Source organism: Felis catus, chromosome B3, assembly GCF_018350175.1.
Source record: "Felis catus isolate Fca126 chromosome B3, F.catus_Fca126_mat1.0, whole genome shotgun sequence".
Taxonomy (NCBI): Eukaryota; Metazoa; Chordata; class Mammalia; order Carnivora; family Felidae; genus Felis; species Felis catus.
The window spans coordinates 102662966-102683352 of NC_058373.1; the positions used below are offsets into that span (position 1 = coordinate 102662966).

A 20387-nucleotide genomic window follows, 5' to 3' on the forward strand; every position below is an offset into this window, starting at 1 on the left:
AGAATGTGAGGGGGGATTTTTATAAACTCTTCAAGTACTTACAAAGAAACGCGACCATCGCAGCAGATACAAGAAAAGGTTTAAAACCACACTGATTTTTGTCCTCACATTTTTGTTTTCTGAAAATTTTCTAGAAGAACCATATGTTTCTTTTGGATTTTTTTTCTTCAGCATTTTACTGGGGAAAAATTTCAAACACACAGAAAAGTTGGAAAACAGTGCAATATACACCTGCACGCCTACGTCTTAGACTCAACAGTTGTTGACATTTTTCCACATTTCCTTTATCCTTGTATAGTTTTGTGGAATCATTTGAAAATATGTGATAGACATTATGATTTTTACTCCTACATACTTCAACAGGTGTTTTGCAATTCCATATATTATTACATTCAAGAAAATTAACAGTGGTCCTCTAATATTATCCAATACTCAGTCCATTTTCAGATAACCCCAATTTGTATCCCAAATGTCTTTCATAACATTTTTTTTGATGATGGTCCAATCAAGTTTAAGTTATCACATTTCTTTGTTTGTCTCTTTAATATGTAGCAGTCTTGCCAGCTTCTTGAGTTAAGGTCAGAAAAAATAGATGCTAAAAAACAGGATGTTTTCTAAAAATTTTGCATATATTACTTCATTTGGTATTTGTAGTCATAATTATGATTAAAATGTGAACAGATTTTTAAAAATGGAAGAAAATTTAAAATGTTACCTCTGTATTTGAGTCTATTAGGTAATAATATTTTTTTGCATTTATTTATTTATTTATTTATTTATTTATTTATTTATTTATTTATTTATTTATTTATTTATATTTGCCAAGTGTGTTTTTAACAATGAATGTGCAATTAAAAATGTGCCCAATGGAACTAGAGTGTATTATGCTAAGAGAAATAAGTCAGTCAGATAAAGACAAATATCATGTGATCTCATTCCTGTGTGGAATTAAAGAAACAAAACAGATGAACATAGAGAAAGAGAAGGGAAAATAAGATAAAAACAGAGAGGTAGGCAAACCATAAGAAATTCTTAAATACAGAGAATAGACTGAGGGTTGCTAGAGGGAGGAGGGAGGGAGATGGGCTAGATGGATTATGGGTATTAAGGGGGACACTTGTGATGAGCATTGGGTGTTTTTTTTAATTTTAATTTTTTAATTTTTAATTTTTGTTTATTTATTCATTTATTCATTCATTTTTAATAGGAAATTTATTGTCAAATTGGTTTCCATACAACACCCAGTGCTCATCCCAACAGGTGCCCTCCTCAATACCCCTCACCTACCCTCCCCTCCCTCCCACCCCCCATCAACCCTCAGTTTGTTCTCAGTTTTTTTTTTTTAATGTTTTATTTATTTTTGAGACAGAGAGAGACAGAGCATGAACGGGGGAGGGTCAGAGAGGGAGGGAGACACAGAATCCGAAGCAGGCTCCAGGCTCTGAGCTGTCAGCACAGAGCCTGACGTGGGGCTCGAACTCACAGACCGCGAGACCATGACCCTAGCCGAAGTCGGACGCTTAACCGACTGAGCCACCCAGGCGCCCCTGTTCTCAGTTTTTAAGAGTCTCTTATGTTTTGGCTCCCTCCCTCTCTAACCTTTTTTTTTTTTTTCCTTCCCCTCCCCCATGGTCTTCTGTTAAGTTTCTCAGGACCCACATAAGAGTGAAAACATATGATATCTGTCTTTCTCTGTATGACTTATTTCACTTAGCATAACACTCTCCAGTTCCATCCACGTTGGTACAAAAGGCTATATTTCATTCTTTCTCATTGCCATGTAGTATTCCATTGTATATATAAACCACAATTTCTTTATCCATTCATCAGTTGATGGACATTTAGGCTCTTCCCATAATTTGGCTATTGTTGAGAGTGCTGCTATAAACATTGGGGTACAAGAGCCCCTATGCATCAGCACTCCTGTATCCCTTGGGTAAATTCCTAGTGGTGCTATTGCTGGGTCATAGGGTAAATCTATTTTTAATTTTTTGAGAAACCTCCACACTGTTTTCCAAAACGGCTGCACCAGTTTGCATTCCCACCAACAGTGCAAGAGGGTTCCCATTTCTCCACATCCCCTCCAGCATCTATAGTCTCCTGATTTGTTCATTTTAGCCACTCTGACTGGCGTGAGGTGGTATCTCAGTATGGTTTTGATTTGTATTTCCCTGGTGAGGAGTGACGTTGAGCATCTTTTCATGTGCCTGTTGGCCATCCGGATGTCTTCTTTAGAGAAGTGTCTGTTCATGTTTTCTGCCCATTTTTTCACTGGATTATTTGTTTTTCGGGTGAGTTCTTTATAGATTTTGGATAGGAACGCTTTATCCGATATGTCATTTGCAAATATCTTTTTCATTCCGTTGGTTGCCTTTTAGTTTTGTTGATTATTTCCTTTGCAGTGCAGAAGCTTTTTATCTTGATGGGGTCCCAATAATTCATTTTTGCTTTTAATTCCCTTGCCTTTGGGCCATTGGATGTTACATGTAAGTAGTGAATCACTAAGTTCTACTCCTGAAACCAATACTATACTATATGTTAACTAACTTGAATTTAACTAAAATCTTAGAAAGAAAAAAACATGTGTCCAAGGTTGAGGTTAGACTAACAGAAGGATTACACAGCAGTGAAGGCAACACTAAACATTTAAACACTGAAGTAGCTGTTTGAGCAGACTGTTGAGTTACATGTAATGTTTTTAGAGATAAGAATGATTCCTACCTATCTGGTATGGGTAGGAGTATTTCGCCTGAGGTGACAGGAGAGATATTAACTCCCTTTTTTTTATGCTGTACAAGCAGTTTATAAACTAGCCTGTTGGCATGTTGGCAGTAGAGTGGAAGAAGCTTGGATTTGGGAGTTTCAGACTCAGCTTTGCCACTTATTAGCCATTTGGCCTAGACAAATTACTTGACTCTCTGAGCCTGCTTTCTCGACTAAAAAATGGGCACAATTACATCTCACTCGACTGTTGTTAGAATTAGCAATTATAAGCAGTGTATGAAAAGTAGCTGATATCATAGTTATAATTCAGATATAATTTAGCTTAAACAACACCTTATTTAATATTTATATTGAGTAAGAAACTGTCATAAGGTGGTTAGTCTATAATAATATGTTATATACCATTTTCTAGTTTCAAATTAAAAAAATTTTTTTAACATTTATTTATTTTTGAGAGGCAGAGAGAGGCAGAGCATGAGCAGGGGAGGGGAAGAGAGAGAGGGAGACACAGAATCTGAAGCAGGCTCCAGGCTCTGAGCTGTTTGTTAGCACAGAGCCTGATGCAGGGCTCAAACCCACCAACTGTGAGACTATGACCTGAGCTGAATTTGGACACTCAACCGACTGAGCCACCCAGGCGCCCCATAGTTTCAAAATTTTAAAAAATACATGATCTCAGGGCACCTGGCTGGCTCAGTCAGTAGGGCATGCAACCCTTGATCTCAGGTTGTGAGTTCAAGCCCCATGTTGGGTGTAGGATTACCTTAAAAAAATACATGATCTCATTTGATTCTCACACTAACCCTTAGAGCTAAGTACTTGTCTCATCTGCTAATCAGGGAGGAAACTAAAACTCTGAGAAGTGAAATGACTTGTCCAAGGTCACTCAGCTAAGAAGGAGCACAGTAAGGTTCTGTGATTGCAAATTCAATATTAAAAAAAAACCAAAAACCTCCTTATAAGGAAGTGTATAAAATCCTTATAAGGAAGTGCATAGAATCAAAGTTTGTTTCTTCCAATTACTAGGTATATTTGGATGAAGTGTACATTTTTCAATGCTGAATTCTGTTAGAAGAGTTTATATGATGCTGGCTGGTAGCCATTCTTATATTGCTGATTAGGTTGAATGTTACATGTGTGCTCATTATTTAAGCTAATAAGCTAAAAAAGATATCAGGAATAATTGAAACCTACATATAAATGAAAACTTACATCTTATTTGTTTTTTAGAGAGAGAGTGTGCACTTGCCAGCAGGGGAGTGACAGAGAGAATCTTAAACAGGCTCCACACCCAGTGTGCTGAGTGAGATGCAGAACTCAGTCTCGTGAGATCATGACCTGAGCCAAAATCAAGAGTTGGATGCTTAACTGACTGAGCCACTCAGGTGCCCCAAAACTTACATTTTAAATGTTTGTATATCTAAGGGTTTATGTTTTGGCAGTCAACCTAGTGCAGTGGCACATGCATAGGGATTGGAGTCAAACAGATCTGGGTTTAGGTGCTGGTTTTTGAGTTCTGTGTCCTTGAGCTAGTTACTCAGTGTGAGCCCAGTGCTATACTATAGGGTGGTTTTGGTAATTGTGTGAGATAATGTACATTAAATACCTGCACAGTGCATATATGCACAGTCAGTACTGGTTCGTCTTTCTTCATCAAATCCACTAGTTTTCAATCATTGGACGAGTTTTTGAAGATGTGAGACATGACTGTGGTTTCAGTAATGTTAAATTATGCTACAAAGTAGCTACAAAGTAGCTTTTCCTCTCTGCCCATTCCTGCCCAAGTTTCCCTTGAAAGGCCCCAGGGAAGTCTTGGGATAACTCCCTTCTGCTTATATGAGATTTTAATATTTCCTGTAGCTATTCAGAAGTGAAACAAAGATTGTTCTGCTTCTCTATTATTGAAGAATAAGCCATTTAAAAATCATAAAAATTGGGGCACCTAGGTGGCTCAATTAGTTAAGTGTCCAACTTTGGCTCAGGTCATGATATCAGAGTTCATGGGTTAGAGCCCCACATTGGGCTCTCTGCTGTCGATGCGGAGCCCCCTTGGGATCCTCTGCCTCCCTCCCTCTCTGTTCCTCCCCTGCTCGCTCTCTCTCCCTCTCTCAAAAAATAAATAAAAACATTTTAAAAATTATAAAAATTATATAGGGTGAGAAATTCAAGCAGAGCTTGGCTGGGTGATTCTTCTCCATGTGGTACTGACTAGGGCCACTGGTGGTATTTAACTTGTGGTGTAGAAAGTCTGGGATTCTGGACGCCTTCATTCACTTATCTGGCCCAGTGGTAGATACAGTTAGAAGGCAAGGCCCAGGTGGGTCTCTCTTCCTCCCCATGTAGTCTCACAACTTCCCCACATGGTCTTTCTAGCAAAGTTGTTGGACTTTTCACATAGTAGCTCAGGGCTCTAAGATCTGTGGTTCCATGAGACAGGAAGTAGAGCTGCCTATCTCTTAGAGCCTGGGCCCAGAACTTGGGACATTTACTTCTAGCATATCCTATTGGCCTTTGCAGATTCAAGAGGAGGGGACACAGAACCTACCTCTCCATGCAAAGAGTGGCAAGTAATTTGTCATGAAAGCACCTGAATACCATATGCTTGAAGAGACAACATGTCAAAGGGGCACAATGCAGATTTCCAATAAACACAGTTACGTGCTAGATACTTTGTTGGGATAGCTGATCACTTGTGAATCTACAGCCGCAGATGTTCCTATGCACTTCTCCATTCCATTAATGGGTGGAGAAGGTGTACCTGGAATCTGCCCTTTACTTCTAGTTCTGTGAATTGCTTCATTATACTTTCATCTCTGCCATCCCTGATCTGATGGAATAGGAGATGTAATCTGTTACTCACATATTACTCAAATCTCTGTATAACTCACCACTTCTGGGAAATCTTCCCTAGACAAAACAGGAATAGCTAGCTTTCTCTCTCTGCTGGAGAGATGTGTACTGTGTGTCTTTAAAACTTTTCCAAAATTCAGAACAAAGAGAATTATTATCAGAAGACGCATTCTAGTAAATTGTGCTTTGTTAAATTAAAAAAAAAAAAGAGATGAGTACTCTTCAGGTGATAGTGTTACACTCTACAGCTTTCAATCAAATTTAATTTCTGAGTTGTTACACTTAGTGATACCTCAGATGCTAATCCTTTAGCAGGTTAGTTGCTGTCTCAGTAGTTTTTGGAAGGTAGTAAGCAGCAATCAAGATTAATTATATTTTAGGTTAATTATATGTTAATTATAGTTATATTATACTATATTTAAAAATGTACAGGGTAGGTCTTAATTCCTAATAGGGCTTACCATGCATAACAGTTCTAGTTAGTCTTTTTTTTTAGCTGTGAATAAATAGAAATCTTATAAAGAATCAAGCATCTACTCACTTTCCTTTTAAAAAGTCAAAAGTCCAATCATCCAGAAAAATTGAAATAGCTGATACATTTATGCTTCTTTATTTCAAACTATGGCACACAAAAATGAGTGAGTTCTGACCGTAAAACTTAGTATATTTAGGGTAAACATGTCCCCAAACTCGACTTACTGTCTTATATACAAATGTACTTAAATATTACTGTCTCTAAAATGACACTGAGGTTTTACTGAAGTCAGAAAAATGATAAAAATTTTTATTCTAGCCTAAAACCTGTCTTGGTACTAACCAGAGGAAGTTAGGTGATTGTTTGTGAGCTAAATCAAGAGTCCTTAAACTCCATTATATAAATGATGCACTTCCCCCTTTGTATTGAGTTTAATGGTCTCACTCTTCAATAAAGCTGGAACCTTTGGCACATGCTTAGGAGACAGCCAGTGGTTTAGAGATTGCTTTGAAGGCATTGGGGCAGCTGAGGGACTAACACTACTGAGAAAGGAAAAAGGACACTTCTGGAGTTAAAATAAGACAGAATGCATTTTTGGAGGAAATAGTGGCTGGAGACTGGCAGAATTCTCAACATCTCAGGCTAACACATTCTTGCTCAGTTTTCATTTGTACTTTGGAGGTGCTCTAGAAAGCTTAGACAAAAATAATTACAATACAAACGTATAGTGCGTTTTTAGCCAGCCCATATACAGGAAATTCTCTGTTGGTGTAGGAACTGTTCTGATGTTCATTCCTTAAAGATTGCTTTTATTCCTCCTTGGTCGGGATGTAGGGGGAGGAGTTAGTGAAGAGTCCTCGTTTTATTTATCTCTATCCACACTCTAAAAGCGTTTGAATCATTTTTGAGGAGAATCTGGGGGTGTTTGTATATGTTCTGGGCAGTGCTTGGCATTCTGCAAGAGACTGATGAGCAATAAGCAATGGTAATCAGCACATCTCCTTTGCCAGTGGAGCAGGAAGATCGCTGCTATCCTCTCAGCAAAGAGCAGACTAATAAGCAGGGATTCGGGCCAACCTCTCCCTTCCGAGGCAGCTTCTTGTTATTTACTCTGGCTTAATGAATGGCCACCAGCTGGCAGACACAGCAGTTTCATAATATTTGCACACAATTTGTTTGGGTCAGTTTTTAATTTCTCTTTCCGTTTGAAGCCAGGGTTACCCGAAGGAGAATTCAGACAAACTCTGGAGACAGAGGAGCGGATTTCGTTTTCTAGTGATTTCTGGGAGGAAATCTGGGACGCGCAGGGTGAAATCGAGGATCGTTTGGTTAAGGTTAAAAAAAAACAACAAAAAAAACCCCAACCAGTGTGGGGGCCAGGTGGTGCTTCAGTGGGAGGGCCATGCAAGACGAAACCAGCTTTGGGGTAAGGAGGGAGCGAGGGAACGAGAGCAGGGCTAATGAATGAAGGGAATTCCGCTGAGCCTCCAAACCCTGGACTCCCACCCTCCACCTAGCTGCGGGACTTTGCCTCGGGAGGAAAGCCCCGGAATCCCAAGCTAGCTGCACGCTGGGGCTTACCGGAGCCCACGGACGCGTGCGCCAGGGCAAAGGCGGCGGGCGCCTGTCCCTTTAAGGGGCTGGTCTCCGGGCACCGCCGGCCCAGACGCCGGGACGTGCCGGGGGCCGCCCCGCCCCGAAGCCGCCCGTTTCCTGCCGGGCGGCGCGACGGCACCTGAGCAACTGCGGCGGCGGCGGCGGCGCCTCTGAGCGGGCGGCCGGGGCTGTAGTGCCCGTGCCGCCGCGTCTTCCCGGTCTCCTTCCCCGGCTGCTTAGGGTAAGGGTGAGCAGGCCGCGCCGGGCCGGGCGCCGGCCTTGGGGACCAGGGTAGGGAGGGCTGTGCCGGCCGCGGTGTCCCAGGGCGGGCGGGAGGGCCGCGCCGGACGGGGGGCGCGGCCCCGGGGCCCGGACACCGCCCGCCGCTGCCACAGCCCGCTGGGTAGGCCTCGGGCACCGGGTCGCCCCTGTGAAGCTCCTGCCTGGGTCGGTCCGCCGCGGTGGGAAGGCTCCGAGGGGCCGCTTGGCCTCGCCCGGCCGCCCAGGGCCCGACCCCGGCTCCGCCGCGGCGCCTACAAGTGTGGCCGGGGAGTCCCCCGGGGACGTCTCCCGGTGCGAGGTTGGCCGGAGAGGGCCCTGGGGTGACCGAGGCGCCTATTTTTAGCTGGGCCTGTGGGCCCCCAGGAGGAAGGCGGATTACCGCCTCCTCGGCCGGCGGACAGAGGGAGCGCGTCTCCGGCGGCGTCCCTGGGCCGGAGCTGGGCCATGCTTACGCCATGCTGGAATTTCAGTTCTCGCTGCCCCTCCGGATACTTAGGGAACCGGTGCTGGCCCTCTTCCCAGTGCCCCCTCCCACCGCCGGGTGCGTGTCCCTGGGTCACGGTCGGGAAGGCGGGGGGGGAGTTGGGGCTGGGAAAGATGCGTTTGGGGAGAGTTTGGAAAAATCTCTGGACCGCCCTCGAGACGGGGGAAGTTATCCCTTCCTCTCCCTGAGGGGTGTGTCTTCCTTAGTGATTCCCCCTCCCCCTTCAGTTTCCAACAATGAGAATTTTGGCGTTGGGGAGCTAGGCAGAAAACCAAACCGGCAGCCTAGGAAAGTCATACGGTAATCAGACACCAGGTGTGGGATGTGCAGCCCCGCACGTTGGTTGTCGAGGAGCATGTGTGCACCAGAGAAGGGCAGCTCCCGGCGCCGGGAGCGGCATCCTAACCTTGTACAGCTGCGGCTTGATCAGGTTAAAGAGCGGGCTGTTTACTTTTAGCCTTTCCTTCTGGGAGGAAGGAGGAATCGAAATTCGTAGTTGGGCCTGTATCAGAAAAGGAATCCTTAGAAGGTATGTGAATAGGCACTGCTTAAAGAGCTAACTGTTCCAAGTTGTGGGTTTTTTGAGATGCTTTGTGGAAAGTCTTGAAAATTTTAGACAGCCGTAGCCTGCTATGGATAAACACCTTGGGGTGAACAGAGCACTTTGAATTGTTTAGGAATTGATTTAAAAATTGAGTTTTTGCTAAATTAGGTTGCACTTGTTCTATCTCACCTAGTAGGCAAATGGCCACACTGCCTCCAGCTTGGCTAAAACGGTTGCCAACAAGACTGGGATGATCTTTGCAAGAATAACACTGAGTACTTTGGAGTTGATCTGTATTTGGGGTAGACGTGCCCTGCTGTAGGCTTTCATATTTACTGTGCTTTCTGATAAACAAGCTCTCCCTCCTCCCCGTTTCATTCAAAGATCTAACAAGAAATAGCTGGGTTTATTGTTTGTAGGTTCTAAGAAAAATTCATCTTCCTTTGTAAAATTAGAAATATCTTTTCTAATTGTACAGCATGAGCGGTCATAACTGTATCTCTGTCCAGTGTGCTTAGAGAATGCGGTGTTCTATTTACTTTACCTTTATGAGACTCATAATCACACTGAAGCTTAAAATAAAAGAAAGCCAATGAAAAATTTTCTTTAAATATTAAGCTCTTTAAAATTGTAAGGGATATTGAGTATTAACCTTTTCTTGATGACTCAGGGTCAGCATTCCGAAGAGTCATTAATTTATGATTTTGTTCCAATTTAGGTTTTTCTATGTCATCCCTTAGCATCAGTAGTCTTTTCTGCTTGATGCAAGTGTTTTCTTGGGTCTCTGACCCCAAGCATCCTTCCAGTTTGTAGGCTTTAATGTGGGAAGAACATTGTAATAATTAGCTGTTAATTAAGTCAATATGGCTTTTTAATTTTTTATTTAATTTTTAAATTTTTTAAATGTTTTTTGAGAGAGAGAGACAGAGAGAGAGAGAGAGAGAGAGAGAGAGAGAGAGAGAGAGAGAGAGAGAGAGAGAGAGGCAGAGAGAGAGGGAGATACAGAATCTGAAGCAGGCTCCAGGCTCTGAGCTGTCAGCACAGAGCCCGGTGCGGGACCGGAACTCACTGTGAGATCATGACCTGAGCTGAAGTCAGATGCTTAACCAATTGAGCCACCTAGGCGCCCAATCAATATGGCTTTTTTAAAGTGCCTAAGAAGTGAACGCTTTTTTGAAGCTTCTACGACTCACGGTTTTTACTGTTATTAAAGTTAAAATAGAATTTTCCTTAAAAATATGGAAGATACAATTTTAGTTAAATATTATAATTTTTGTGTGGCAAAGTTTTTTTTTTTTTTTTAATTTTTTTAATGTTTATTCTTAGAGAGAGAGAGCGAGAGAGCGCGCGCGCACGCGCATGAATGGGGGGAGGGGCAGAGAGAGAAACGGAGATGTGAAATCCGAAGCAGGCTCCAGGCTCTGAGCTGTCAGCACAGAGCCCAACTTGTGGCTCGAACCCATAAGCCATGAGATCATGACCTGAGCTGAAGTCAGACGCTTAAGAGCCACCCAGCTGCCCCTGTAGCAAAGTTTTAATCTAAAGGATCTCATAATACTTTGTAAAAATTTCATTTGTTAGTAAATTTAGTATTTTCAGGAAGTACTTTTGGATTTTTCAGGAATCTGACCTCTAATATGTAATAAAGAAATGTAGAGAGACCATGCTTTGCAGGAGCATCAAATATTTGAGGGTAACATCTTATAAGCTGCTTGTTCTGTGTACTCTTTAAGTTTTTAGTTATTTTGAAGGTAAATCCAGACTACTTAGAGGCTAGAAGCGAGTAACTGGTTCTTTAGAAATGACATTAATCACTGTTATGCATAGAGTTGAGTTTCATTCCTTTCTCTTTCCGTTTTTGTTAACATGACTTTGGATGTTCTCATCCTAAAAATGTAGTTTATGTGCAAATCACAGGGAAAACATTGATTTAGATAGGAGTATATGCTACTTTTTCTATAAACAAAATTAAAATCAAACGGGGAAAAAATCTTAAGCAATATGAACTAAGGAGTTTGATTAACTTAACCTGTGGTATCTGAGCTCTAGAAAAAGAAAAGTAATGACAATTTATAATTATTTGTATGCCGGGCTGTTGACTTGCTGTTTAAATGAGTTTTTGGTCTTTGAGAGAGATGGCAGTGCAGACCATTTAGGCTTTTTTTTCCCTCCTCTAATGTTACAGACTTTTATGTTAAAAAGATAAAATAGACAAAATATACTTTTAGTGCTAAGACTAATTTTAGTAGAGACTCCAATAGAAAATAGAGTATTTCTAGGAATTATTTAAGAAATGTTCCACTCCTTTTATAAAAGTTATGATTTAGTATTTTACATATCACTTTACTACAGTCTGATTAAGAACTTTTAACTTAAATCTGGTTTCAGCGAAGTGATTTGTGTACAGAGTGGAACTTAATTTGTTTATACTCCCCTCCTTCAGGGACAGTGTTTTTTGGGTTTCTTTCCTCACTAATTGCTTTGCTCTTTCTGCCTTATGATTCATCCTCTACTCTTGAAGTTGAAGTGCTCAGTCCTTGGTTCACTTTTCTTTTTATATTTCTCTGGTGATCTCATCCAGTGTCATGGCTTTAAATACCTATATGCTGATGGCTTCCATATTTATATGTCCGGCCCAGGCTCTCCTTCTGCACTCCAGACAACCTATTCTGCATTTCTGCTTGTAGGTGAAGTACTCAATTCAAACTGAACTTCATTTTTCTCTTTAAACCTGCCTCAGATACAGTCTAGTTCATCTCATTTGGTGGTAGCTCCATCCAACATTCATGCAAAAAAAAAGTTGGAGTCATTTCTGACTTATCTCTTTCACACTTGGCATTCTTGGTTCTATCTTATCTTGAAAATATATCTAGAGTCAAGTCACTTCTTACCACCTGTATTGCTTTCAAGGCTGGTCCTGGCCATCTTATCTCTAGCCTAGATTTCTGTAGTTAGCCTCCTAACTGGCCTTCCTGCTTCTTCCCTAGCTCCCGTTGGTCTTTTTCAACTCAGCAACTAGATTCTATCACTTCTCTCCTCAAAACCCTGCAATGACTTCTCATAGGCAAAGTAAAAGCCTTTACATTGGCTGTTGTCCCTCTTTGGATCACTTTTTCCCTAAAAAACCATCATGGCCAACCCTGTAGTCTTCAAATCTTTGTTCTTCAAATGTTTTTCAAAAGGTCTATCTTATTTTATTTGAAGCTGTACTCCCCTACTTATGATCCCTATATCTTGCTCTGTTTTCTCCGTGGCATTTGCCACCTTCCAACACTATATAATTTCTTTGTTGATTGTGTTCATTGTCCCTCCTCTGTGTCCCCAACACACACTATAACCTCTGTGAAGGCATGGCTTTTTGTCTGTTTTGTTTATTGATGGATCTTAAGGGTTTCGGTCAGTTCAATAAAGATTTATTAAATATCTATTCATTATAAGTGAATTAAATCCTTATTCTGCAGTTTCTCACTGTGATGGATACCTCATTCTTGGATACATATAGTTTTCAGTTTACTTCTTTCCTAGGAGCAGAGAGCAGCAGAAAAGTGGGAGGAGAACCCCTTGTTGGAGGGAGTGATGTTAGAGTGTGGTGGAGATCTTTTGGACCTTCTCTGTGTGATTAGGACCATCGGTTAGATAACTTGCATGTTTTAACTAAGAACATTTACTTTTTATTTGGATCAATCTCTTGTCTTTGAGTAGGGGTTACTAATCTTTTTTTCTGTAAATCATACCCTAAAAGCATTGCCTATGATTTCTAGTATTGGTTTCTCTAAAATGGAATGAAAATGTAGGCACTGGGAAGCTTTCCAAGTTAAAAATCATTCTAGATTTTCCATTCATTCATCAAGGCCTTCCAAAGGATGTAACTTAGTTTTTATAGAAATAACAGTTTTTGTTTTCATTCTCCTATTTAATGGATTTATAGAAATAAGTGAGTATATAGGAGAGTAAACTGCTAGCCAGAAACATTTAGCTTTCTGTGTAGACACCAGCCTATGTATTTTTATCAAGGGGAGAAATGTCATTTACTCCAGTGAGAGAGCTCCTTTAAGATAGTTTTCATGTTGAGTAAGTTTCATAGGGGCCATAGTATCTTAGCTGCCTACCATTATAAGAGGAAAATGTCCTTTATCCATATTTCTTTATTTTGACTGTAACATTTATTTATTTTTTAATGTTTGTTTATTTTTGAGAGTGTGTGAATGCATGCGCTAGTGTGGGAGGGGCAGAGAGAGAGAGAGAGGGAAACAGAGGCTATGAAGCAGGCTTTGCACTGACAGCAGAGAGCCCCATGCAGGGCTCGAACTCATGAACCCATGAGATCATGACCTGAGCTGAAATGGGATGTTTAGCAGCCTGAGCCACATAGGCACCATGACTTACAAGAACTTACATGATTTTCAGTAATTGTCTATCACAAGACTTGATGTTATACTACATTCTCACTGGAAAATGTGGGACAATTATTATTTTTGCACGAGTCATTTAATTTGCCAGGGAAACAGTGTGGTCTGGTGTAGTAAGCTGGAGGTCAGTATTTAGGAGACCTACAAGTCTTAGACTTTACTAACTCCAAGATTTTATGTAAGTCCTCCCCCCCCCCCCCCCCCCAGTAGTTGAATTATATAATGTGTGGTGTAGTGGAAAAAGCATGTGTGCTAGGGAGACTTAAGAGCTTAGGTTCGGCTCTGCTAACTAGTACCACTTACTGTATGTGTGAACTTAACTGTCTTAAACTGCCTAAGGTTCATTTGCCTTGCGTGTGTTATCTTACTAGTTGCTACATAAGTGATGGCTAGTATTAGGGTGCTTATTTGCTGTTGGTCTCTGTAAACACTTATGTACGGTGCCATATATAATACTCTTAAACAGTTTTATGGGATAGGTACTATTTGGTGGAAACTAGGGAAACGGGTTAAATAATTTGTTTAAAGAGCAAGTAAGAGGAGGAACTTGAATGTGAACTGAGGTATTCTGATCCAGAGCCCATCCTGATTCATTGAACTGTTTTGAAAGAATGCTTTCTAAAGTAATAATAATAATAATAATAATAATAATAATAATAATAATAATGGGGTGCCTGGCTGGCTCAGTTGGTGGAGTGTGTCCCTCTTGATCTGGGGGTTGTGAGTTCAAGCCCCATGTGGGGCGTAGAGGTTACTATACATGAATGAATAATAAATAGGCACTGTCTATGTGCAATTATCTGTTAGGTATTAGAAAGCTACATTAATGTTATACAGGTTTTTTTTTTCTCCCAGAGTTAGAGGATTGATTCTTAATGTTAGTGACTTAAATTTGAGGACTTGAAATTTTTCAAGTGGAGAAAATAGTAAAAGCAACTTAAAACCAAATATTATATAAAATGTTTTATGTAGAAACAGTAGGTAGACTATGCTCTTTCTAGATTCCAAGAAATTTTCTCAGGCTCATTTCTGTGAATGTGTGTTATGAGTTACTGCTGTAACTGCCCACTCTGAAGTGGGAACTTTGTCTTCTTTACCAGGGAACTATATTTCTTGTAGTAGGTGGTGCTCAATTTGATGAATGAATGAATTGCTTGTTTGAAAATGATTGGGACTCATTGAGCCTTCTGCTTCTCATTTGTGCCATCAGTCTTCTGTTAGCATGGCTAGTTGATTTACATGGAATGCCATGTAAAGTGAGACCAAAAATAAGGGTTTCAGGTTTATTCTTGGGAGCAGAATGGAAAATGATTTAATACACGAATTCCAGCAAAAATATTTTTGTGCATAGTACCAGTTAACCTTGTTGATCAGTAATGTAAGTCTTCTGAGTAAAATGTGTGCATACATAATTTAGTGATTGCATGTGTTTAGATCTAGTTATCTTTGAAATAAATTTGAACAGGCTAAGCTGTACATTGAAAGCTCCCCAGTGTTCTGAATGCTATGTCGCTGAACATTTAAGATGTTTTCTTAAATTTTTAATATCCACGCACAGGTTGAATTCCTTTATGTTGCTTCTGACCTGTATTCAGTTTATTGGAAGTCATGTTAATTTGAAATGTGTTGTGTAATTCTTTCACATTTTCATAACCTGGATGTCTGAGGGTGGCTGAAGGTTATGAATTCTGTGAAGTGAATTTCTCAAGCTTGTCATATTGGTACTGTTCATATCTGGGTACAGTTTCAGGTTCTCTGGTGTATAATAATCCTTGTGGTTGATACCCTGTTGCTAATGAATGGGAGTAATTTCTTAAATCCCTTCCAGTTTGACCTAGATGTTAACTATAATTTTAAGTTTAAATTGGATCCTTTATAAAAGCGACTTAGTCATTTTGCTCTTTTGGTTGTTGGGGGTGGGAGAGTGTCCAGAAAATTGCATTTAGTTTTAACTTGAATAACGTCTTTCTGAGCTTGAAATTTTTGGAGCAGTTTTCAAGTAAAATACACATTTAAGATTAGCCTCGGAATTCTATGTAAAATATAACCCATGCATTTACCTTGTCTGATAGGGGTAGGGGAGACAAGAAATACTTTATAAATATAAAATAACTGAAATGAACCAGGCTGAATTCTTTCCTGCTTGTCTAGCATTGTTTATATGGTATAAGTAGGTGAGTAATTATATTCCATATTCTTTCAGTTTTATTTAAGCAAAACATCCCAGCAGCATTTAAAATAACATACCAATTAAAAAAATTTTTATTTGATTTTAGAGAGAGTGAGCATAGGGCAGGGTCAGTGGGAGAGAGAGGATTTTTTTTTTTTAAGTTTATTTATTTTGAGAGAGCGTAAGCAGGGGAGGGGCAGAGAGAGAGAGAGTGGGACAGAGCATCTGAAGCAAGCTCTGTGCTGACAGCAGTGAGCCTGCTGTGGGGCTTGAACTGACAAACTGTGAGATCATGACCAGAGCTGAAGCTAGAAAGAGAGAGATTGAGAGGTTGAGAGATTTTAATTTATATTTATCTCTTTCTACTCGTCATTTTTTTTTTATTTTGAAAGTTAAAACAAGTATTGAATGATTCAGGTGTACAAAAGCATATAGAATATGTTGTACAATTTAAAGATGAAATATAAAAGAAATACCTTTGTACCAAATATCTGTGTACCTTTCACTCAACTTTAAATTTTTTTTTTGTTAAAAATTAAGTACATAAAAACAAAATAAAAAATATGAAAGATAAAGAGTAAGGATGCAGTGAACAGCCTTGTATCTAATACCAGTTCAAGAACATTATCCTAACTTTTTCTTTCTTTTTGTGCTACTCTTCCCTGCCCCCAGAAGTAACCATTATGTTATATTTGCCTTTTTTGTTTTTTGTGGGGTTTTTTAAGTATTTATTTTTAAGAGAGACAGAGTGTGAGTGGGGAGGAACAGAGAGAGAGAGGGAGACACAGAATCTGAAGCAGACTCCAGGCTCTGAGCTGTCAGTGCAAATCCTGACATGGGGTTCGAACCCATGAACCATGAGATGTGACCTGAGCCGAAGTTGGACACTTAACCGACTGAGCCACCCAGGTGCCCCAACTTTTTTTGCTTTTATTTTTGTTTTTTGATGACTTTTTTTATGTGATTTTACCACATCTGTTTCTATTCCTAAAATATTTCTTTTTCTGTTTTGTTTTTGAACTCTACATAAAAGAGATCCTTCTGTATGAGTTCGCTTGCAACTTTCTTTTTACCCTCAGCTTTATGGTCCTGATATTCTTCCACCATTTTGCATATAGCTCTAATTCATTCACTTTCACTGCTGCATGGAATTTCATTATATGAATATTTTTCACTTTATTACCTATTGACAGGCATTTGGGTTGTTTCCACTTTTCTTTTGCTGTTATTAAAAATTCTGCTGTGAACACCTTGCATAGGTGTATTGGTACGCTTGCATACATAAATACCTCCAGGATAGTGTTTTTAAAAATGTTTTTGTTACTAACAGTAGGAAATACATTTTACATTATGGGACTCAGTACATTATCAGATGTGCCACATATAGAACAAGAAAGTTTGTTGAAAAAAACCCACACCTATGTGATGGTAGGACATTTCATTAAAAATAAGATAATTAAGACCCACTAAGTTAATTTTTCTGCTCACTAATGAGTTGAGATTTGCCCTTTGAGCAAATTGTTTTGGACTTTCTGTTTAGTTAGGAGTGGAATTGCTGAGTTGTAGGGGGGGTGCATTTTCAGCTTTATTAGGCAGTGCCAAATTGTTTTCCAGGGCAGTTGTGCCAGTTTATTCCCCTCACTAATGTGTACATGTGATGGCTCCACATTCTTGCCTATACTTGATAATTGGCAAATATTAGAGTAAGCCTCATGATACCTTGTAGGTTTTGCATTTCTGCTTACTGAGAAGAAACATCTTTTCAAATGTTTGCTGGCCATTTTTGTTTCCTTTTCTTTGGAATGACTGTTGATTTTTCTGTTGGGTTGCTTTTCTTTTTGATAGGAGTTCTTAATAGGTTCTGAATATTAATTCTTTGCTGATTAGTATCACAAATGTCTTCTCCCACTTTGTGACTTGTCTTCTTTGTTATATAGTGTCTTTGTTAATAGATAAAAATTTTAATTTTGTTGAATTTATCAGTATTTTCCTTTTATGATTTATACTTTGTGTCTTGTTTAGGAAATCCTTCCCTACCACAAGGTTATAAAGACATTCTTACATGTCCTCTTATAAAGTTTTATGTTGCCTTTCAAAATTCTTTGCCTGGAATTAATTTGTGTTTCTTCTCTTTTATGCTACTGTTTTCTGTAAATTTTTACTGCTTAGCATTTCAATTTGGGTTTTTTAAGGGCTAGAATGTGTGAATTTAGTAGATGCTTTGAAATAAGTCTTTGAATTACTAGTTTTATGCATTGTTCACACCTTGCTTTTAGAGTCATGAGAGTATTAAAATATGGATAGAGTTTAAAGTACGGATAAATTTGAAGTCTCCACTCTCTCCGGGTGACATTATAAGAGATTTGCAAACATTTCCATGATGCCAGGGTTTGCATCTGGGTTTCTTAAGTTGTTACGGATACTTGTTGTGAAGCAGTCTGGTTAATTATTTCCTTAAATAGCAGCTCATTGTGTTTTGTATTTCACAATTTCACCACAGTGTATTGTATATGAGGACAAACATCTATATATCCAACTAATACTAAGAATATGTATACATATAATCTGAGGAATCTGATCTTCAATTTTGGAAAATTCTCAGCTCTTCAAATATGGCTTCTGTTATTTTCACATCTTTTTTGAAAAACCTAAGTTGGGGTCTTTGTACCTCAATTGGTCTTTCAGGTTTTTTTTCTCTTTATTTTTCTGTGCCTTATACTAGGTGAATTCAGTACTCTGTAGCAGTTTACCAATTCTACTCTGTTCAGTCTGGACTTCATTTTGTCTATTGAGTCTATTTGCCAGTATGTATAGTTTTCATCTCTTGGATTTGGAGTTGCTTTTTCATATGCACCCATCTATTTCAGTTCTATTTTTGTTTTATAACCTTTTTGCTACTTAAAAAAAAAGGAGTCTTTTTATCTCTGACGTCTTTAACATGTTGAAATTTAAAAATCTTTATGAAGACTGTTTTATAAAACTAATACCATTTGGTGTTAATTAATATTTTTTATTGATTTCTCCCCCTCCCTCATCATTAATTTTCTTCCTATGGTTTGGGGTTTTGGTTTGTCTGGCTTATTTTGAGTAGAGATGTAAAACAATTTTTTTTTTTCCATCTGTGCTAAATCCCCTGTTACCTCTCCTTCTACATAATTTATTTTCAACTGTTTCTACCTGGCTCACTGTGCCTCTAGTCACAAAGTAGGTCTATTCTGGAACAGTTAAAAAAAAAAAAACACATACACACACGCACACACACAAAAAGCAAAGTGGATAGAAGTGTTTATAATATGCAGTCCTGTACTGATAAAGGAGATGATTGTGTGTGTGTGTGTGTGTGTGTGTGTGTGTGTGTGTGTGTGTGTGTTATTAAAAGTAGAAGAGAGGGGAGCCTGGATGGCTCATTTGGTTAAGCATCCACTTCTCCACTTCGTGATTTCAGCTCAGGTCATGATATCCCAATTCACGGGATCAAGCCCTGTGTTGGGCTCTGTGCTTGGGATTCTCTCTCTCTGCCCCTGCCCGGCGCTTACTCACTTGCTTGCTCTCTCTCTCTCTCTCTCTCTCTCTCTTAAAATGAATAAATAACATTAAGAAATAGAAGAAAATGAGATCTAAAAAATGATGGTTACTTATGAGGGAGAGACCTACAGTGTAGAAAAGCACAAGGGTATAATTTGTGCTTTGAATTAATTTTTCTTAAGACTTGACTTTGGAGCCATTTAAATATTTTACATAATTGTTAAATGAAAATTTAAAAACCCTTAAAAATAAAAAGTAAAATGAAACCACTGAATCTTGTATTCACTTGGTGAACACCAGAGCGAACTATGCCATGTGACTTTAAAACATGGTAACTTGGCTGTATATCCCAATTGAAATATACCCTGGGAAGAGAGTGGAGGAACGATGGCAAAAAAGGCAAATCTCAAACTACTATAATCATAATTTTGGTGGTAATGTATATATACGTTGTTATTCCTGTACTATGTAATGTGTGCATTGTGGGCTAAATGAAATGAGTGATTATGCTGGTGTTGTTGAAAACAGATTTTTAGCATTGTTGAAAACAGATGTAGTGTTAAGTTCAGTGAAATGACATAAAAACTCCATAGTACTAATTTTAGTGAAACGTTCTATATGCCCTCATGCAATAATTTAGCTTAAAATATATACATTTTCTGGTCCTTTTTGACTAAGAAGACCTAGAAATAATGACTGCCTTAGTAGCAAAAAGCACTCCTGGTGCCTATATTGTGGTCTTTAAATACCTTTCACAATAAAAGTAAATTAGTGCTCAAAATGGGCATTTTCTCAGTCTAAGCAGGAAATGTATGAGACAAACTTAAAATTTAATGATTAGTTTCTGTTACAGTATGATACAGGGTTAGATACTTAAAACAACACACATTTATTAGACCATGGATTCTGTGGGTCAGGAGTTTAACTGGGTCTACAGTGTTTCACAAAGTTGCTGTTAGGGTGTTGACCAGGGCTGGGGTCTCATGTGAGGCTTAGCTGGGGAAAAATATGCTTCCAAGTTCATGTAATTGTTGGTAGCATTCAGTACTTTCCAGGCTGCCTAAGCGAAAGCCTCAGTTTCTTGCTGGTTATTGTCCAGGAGGCTGTTTTTAGCTCCTTGCTCCATGGCTTTCTCCATAGGCAGCTTACCAACACGGCAGCTTGCTTCTTCAAAGCCATTAAGGGAGACGAAGCATGTCCTCAGTAACATGGGTTACAGTCTTAAGTATCATAATCATGTATAAGTAATCAATTACATTCTGTCACCTTTGCCATACTTTATTGATATGAAGCAAGTCACAGATCTCACTCACCCTTACCAAGAGATT

The 20387-nt window shown here is 39.3% G+C and overlaps 1 protein-coding gene across 7 annotated transcripts in view; it reads left to right on the forward strand.

The window, feature by feature from the left end:
• The first annotated feature begins 7754 nt into the window (after nt 1-7754).
• KTN1 (kinectin 1) overlaps nt 7755-20387 on the forward strand; it is a 115511-nt gene continuing 102878 nt past the window's right edge. For all 7 annotated transcript variants that reach the window (XM_023255713.2, XM_045059946.1, XM_045059947.1 and 4 more), the window contains exon 1: nt 7755-7886. The gene's annotated coding sequence lies outside the window, so the exon portion shown is untranslated. The remainder of the gene's footprint in view (nt 7887-20387) is intronic.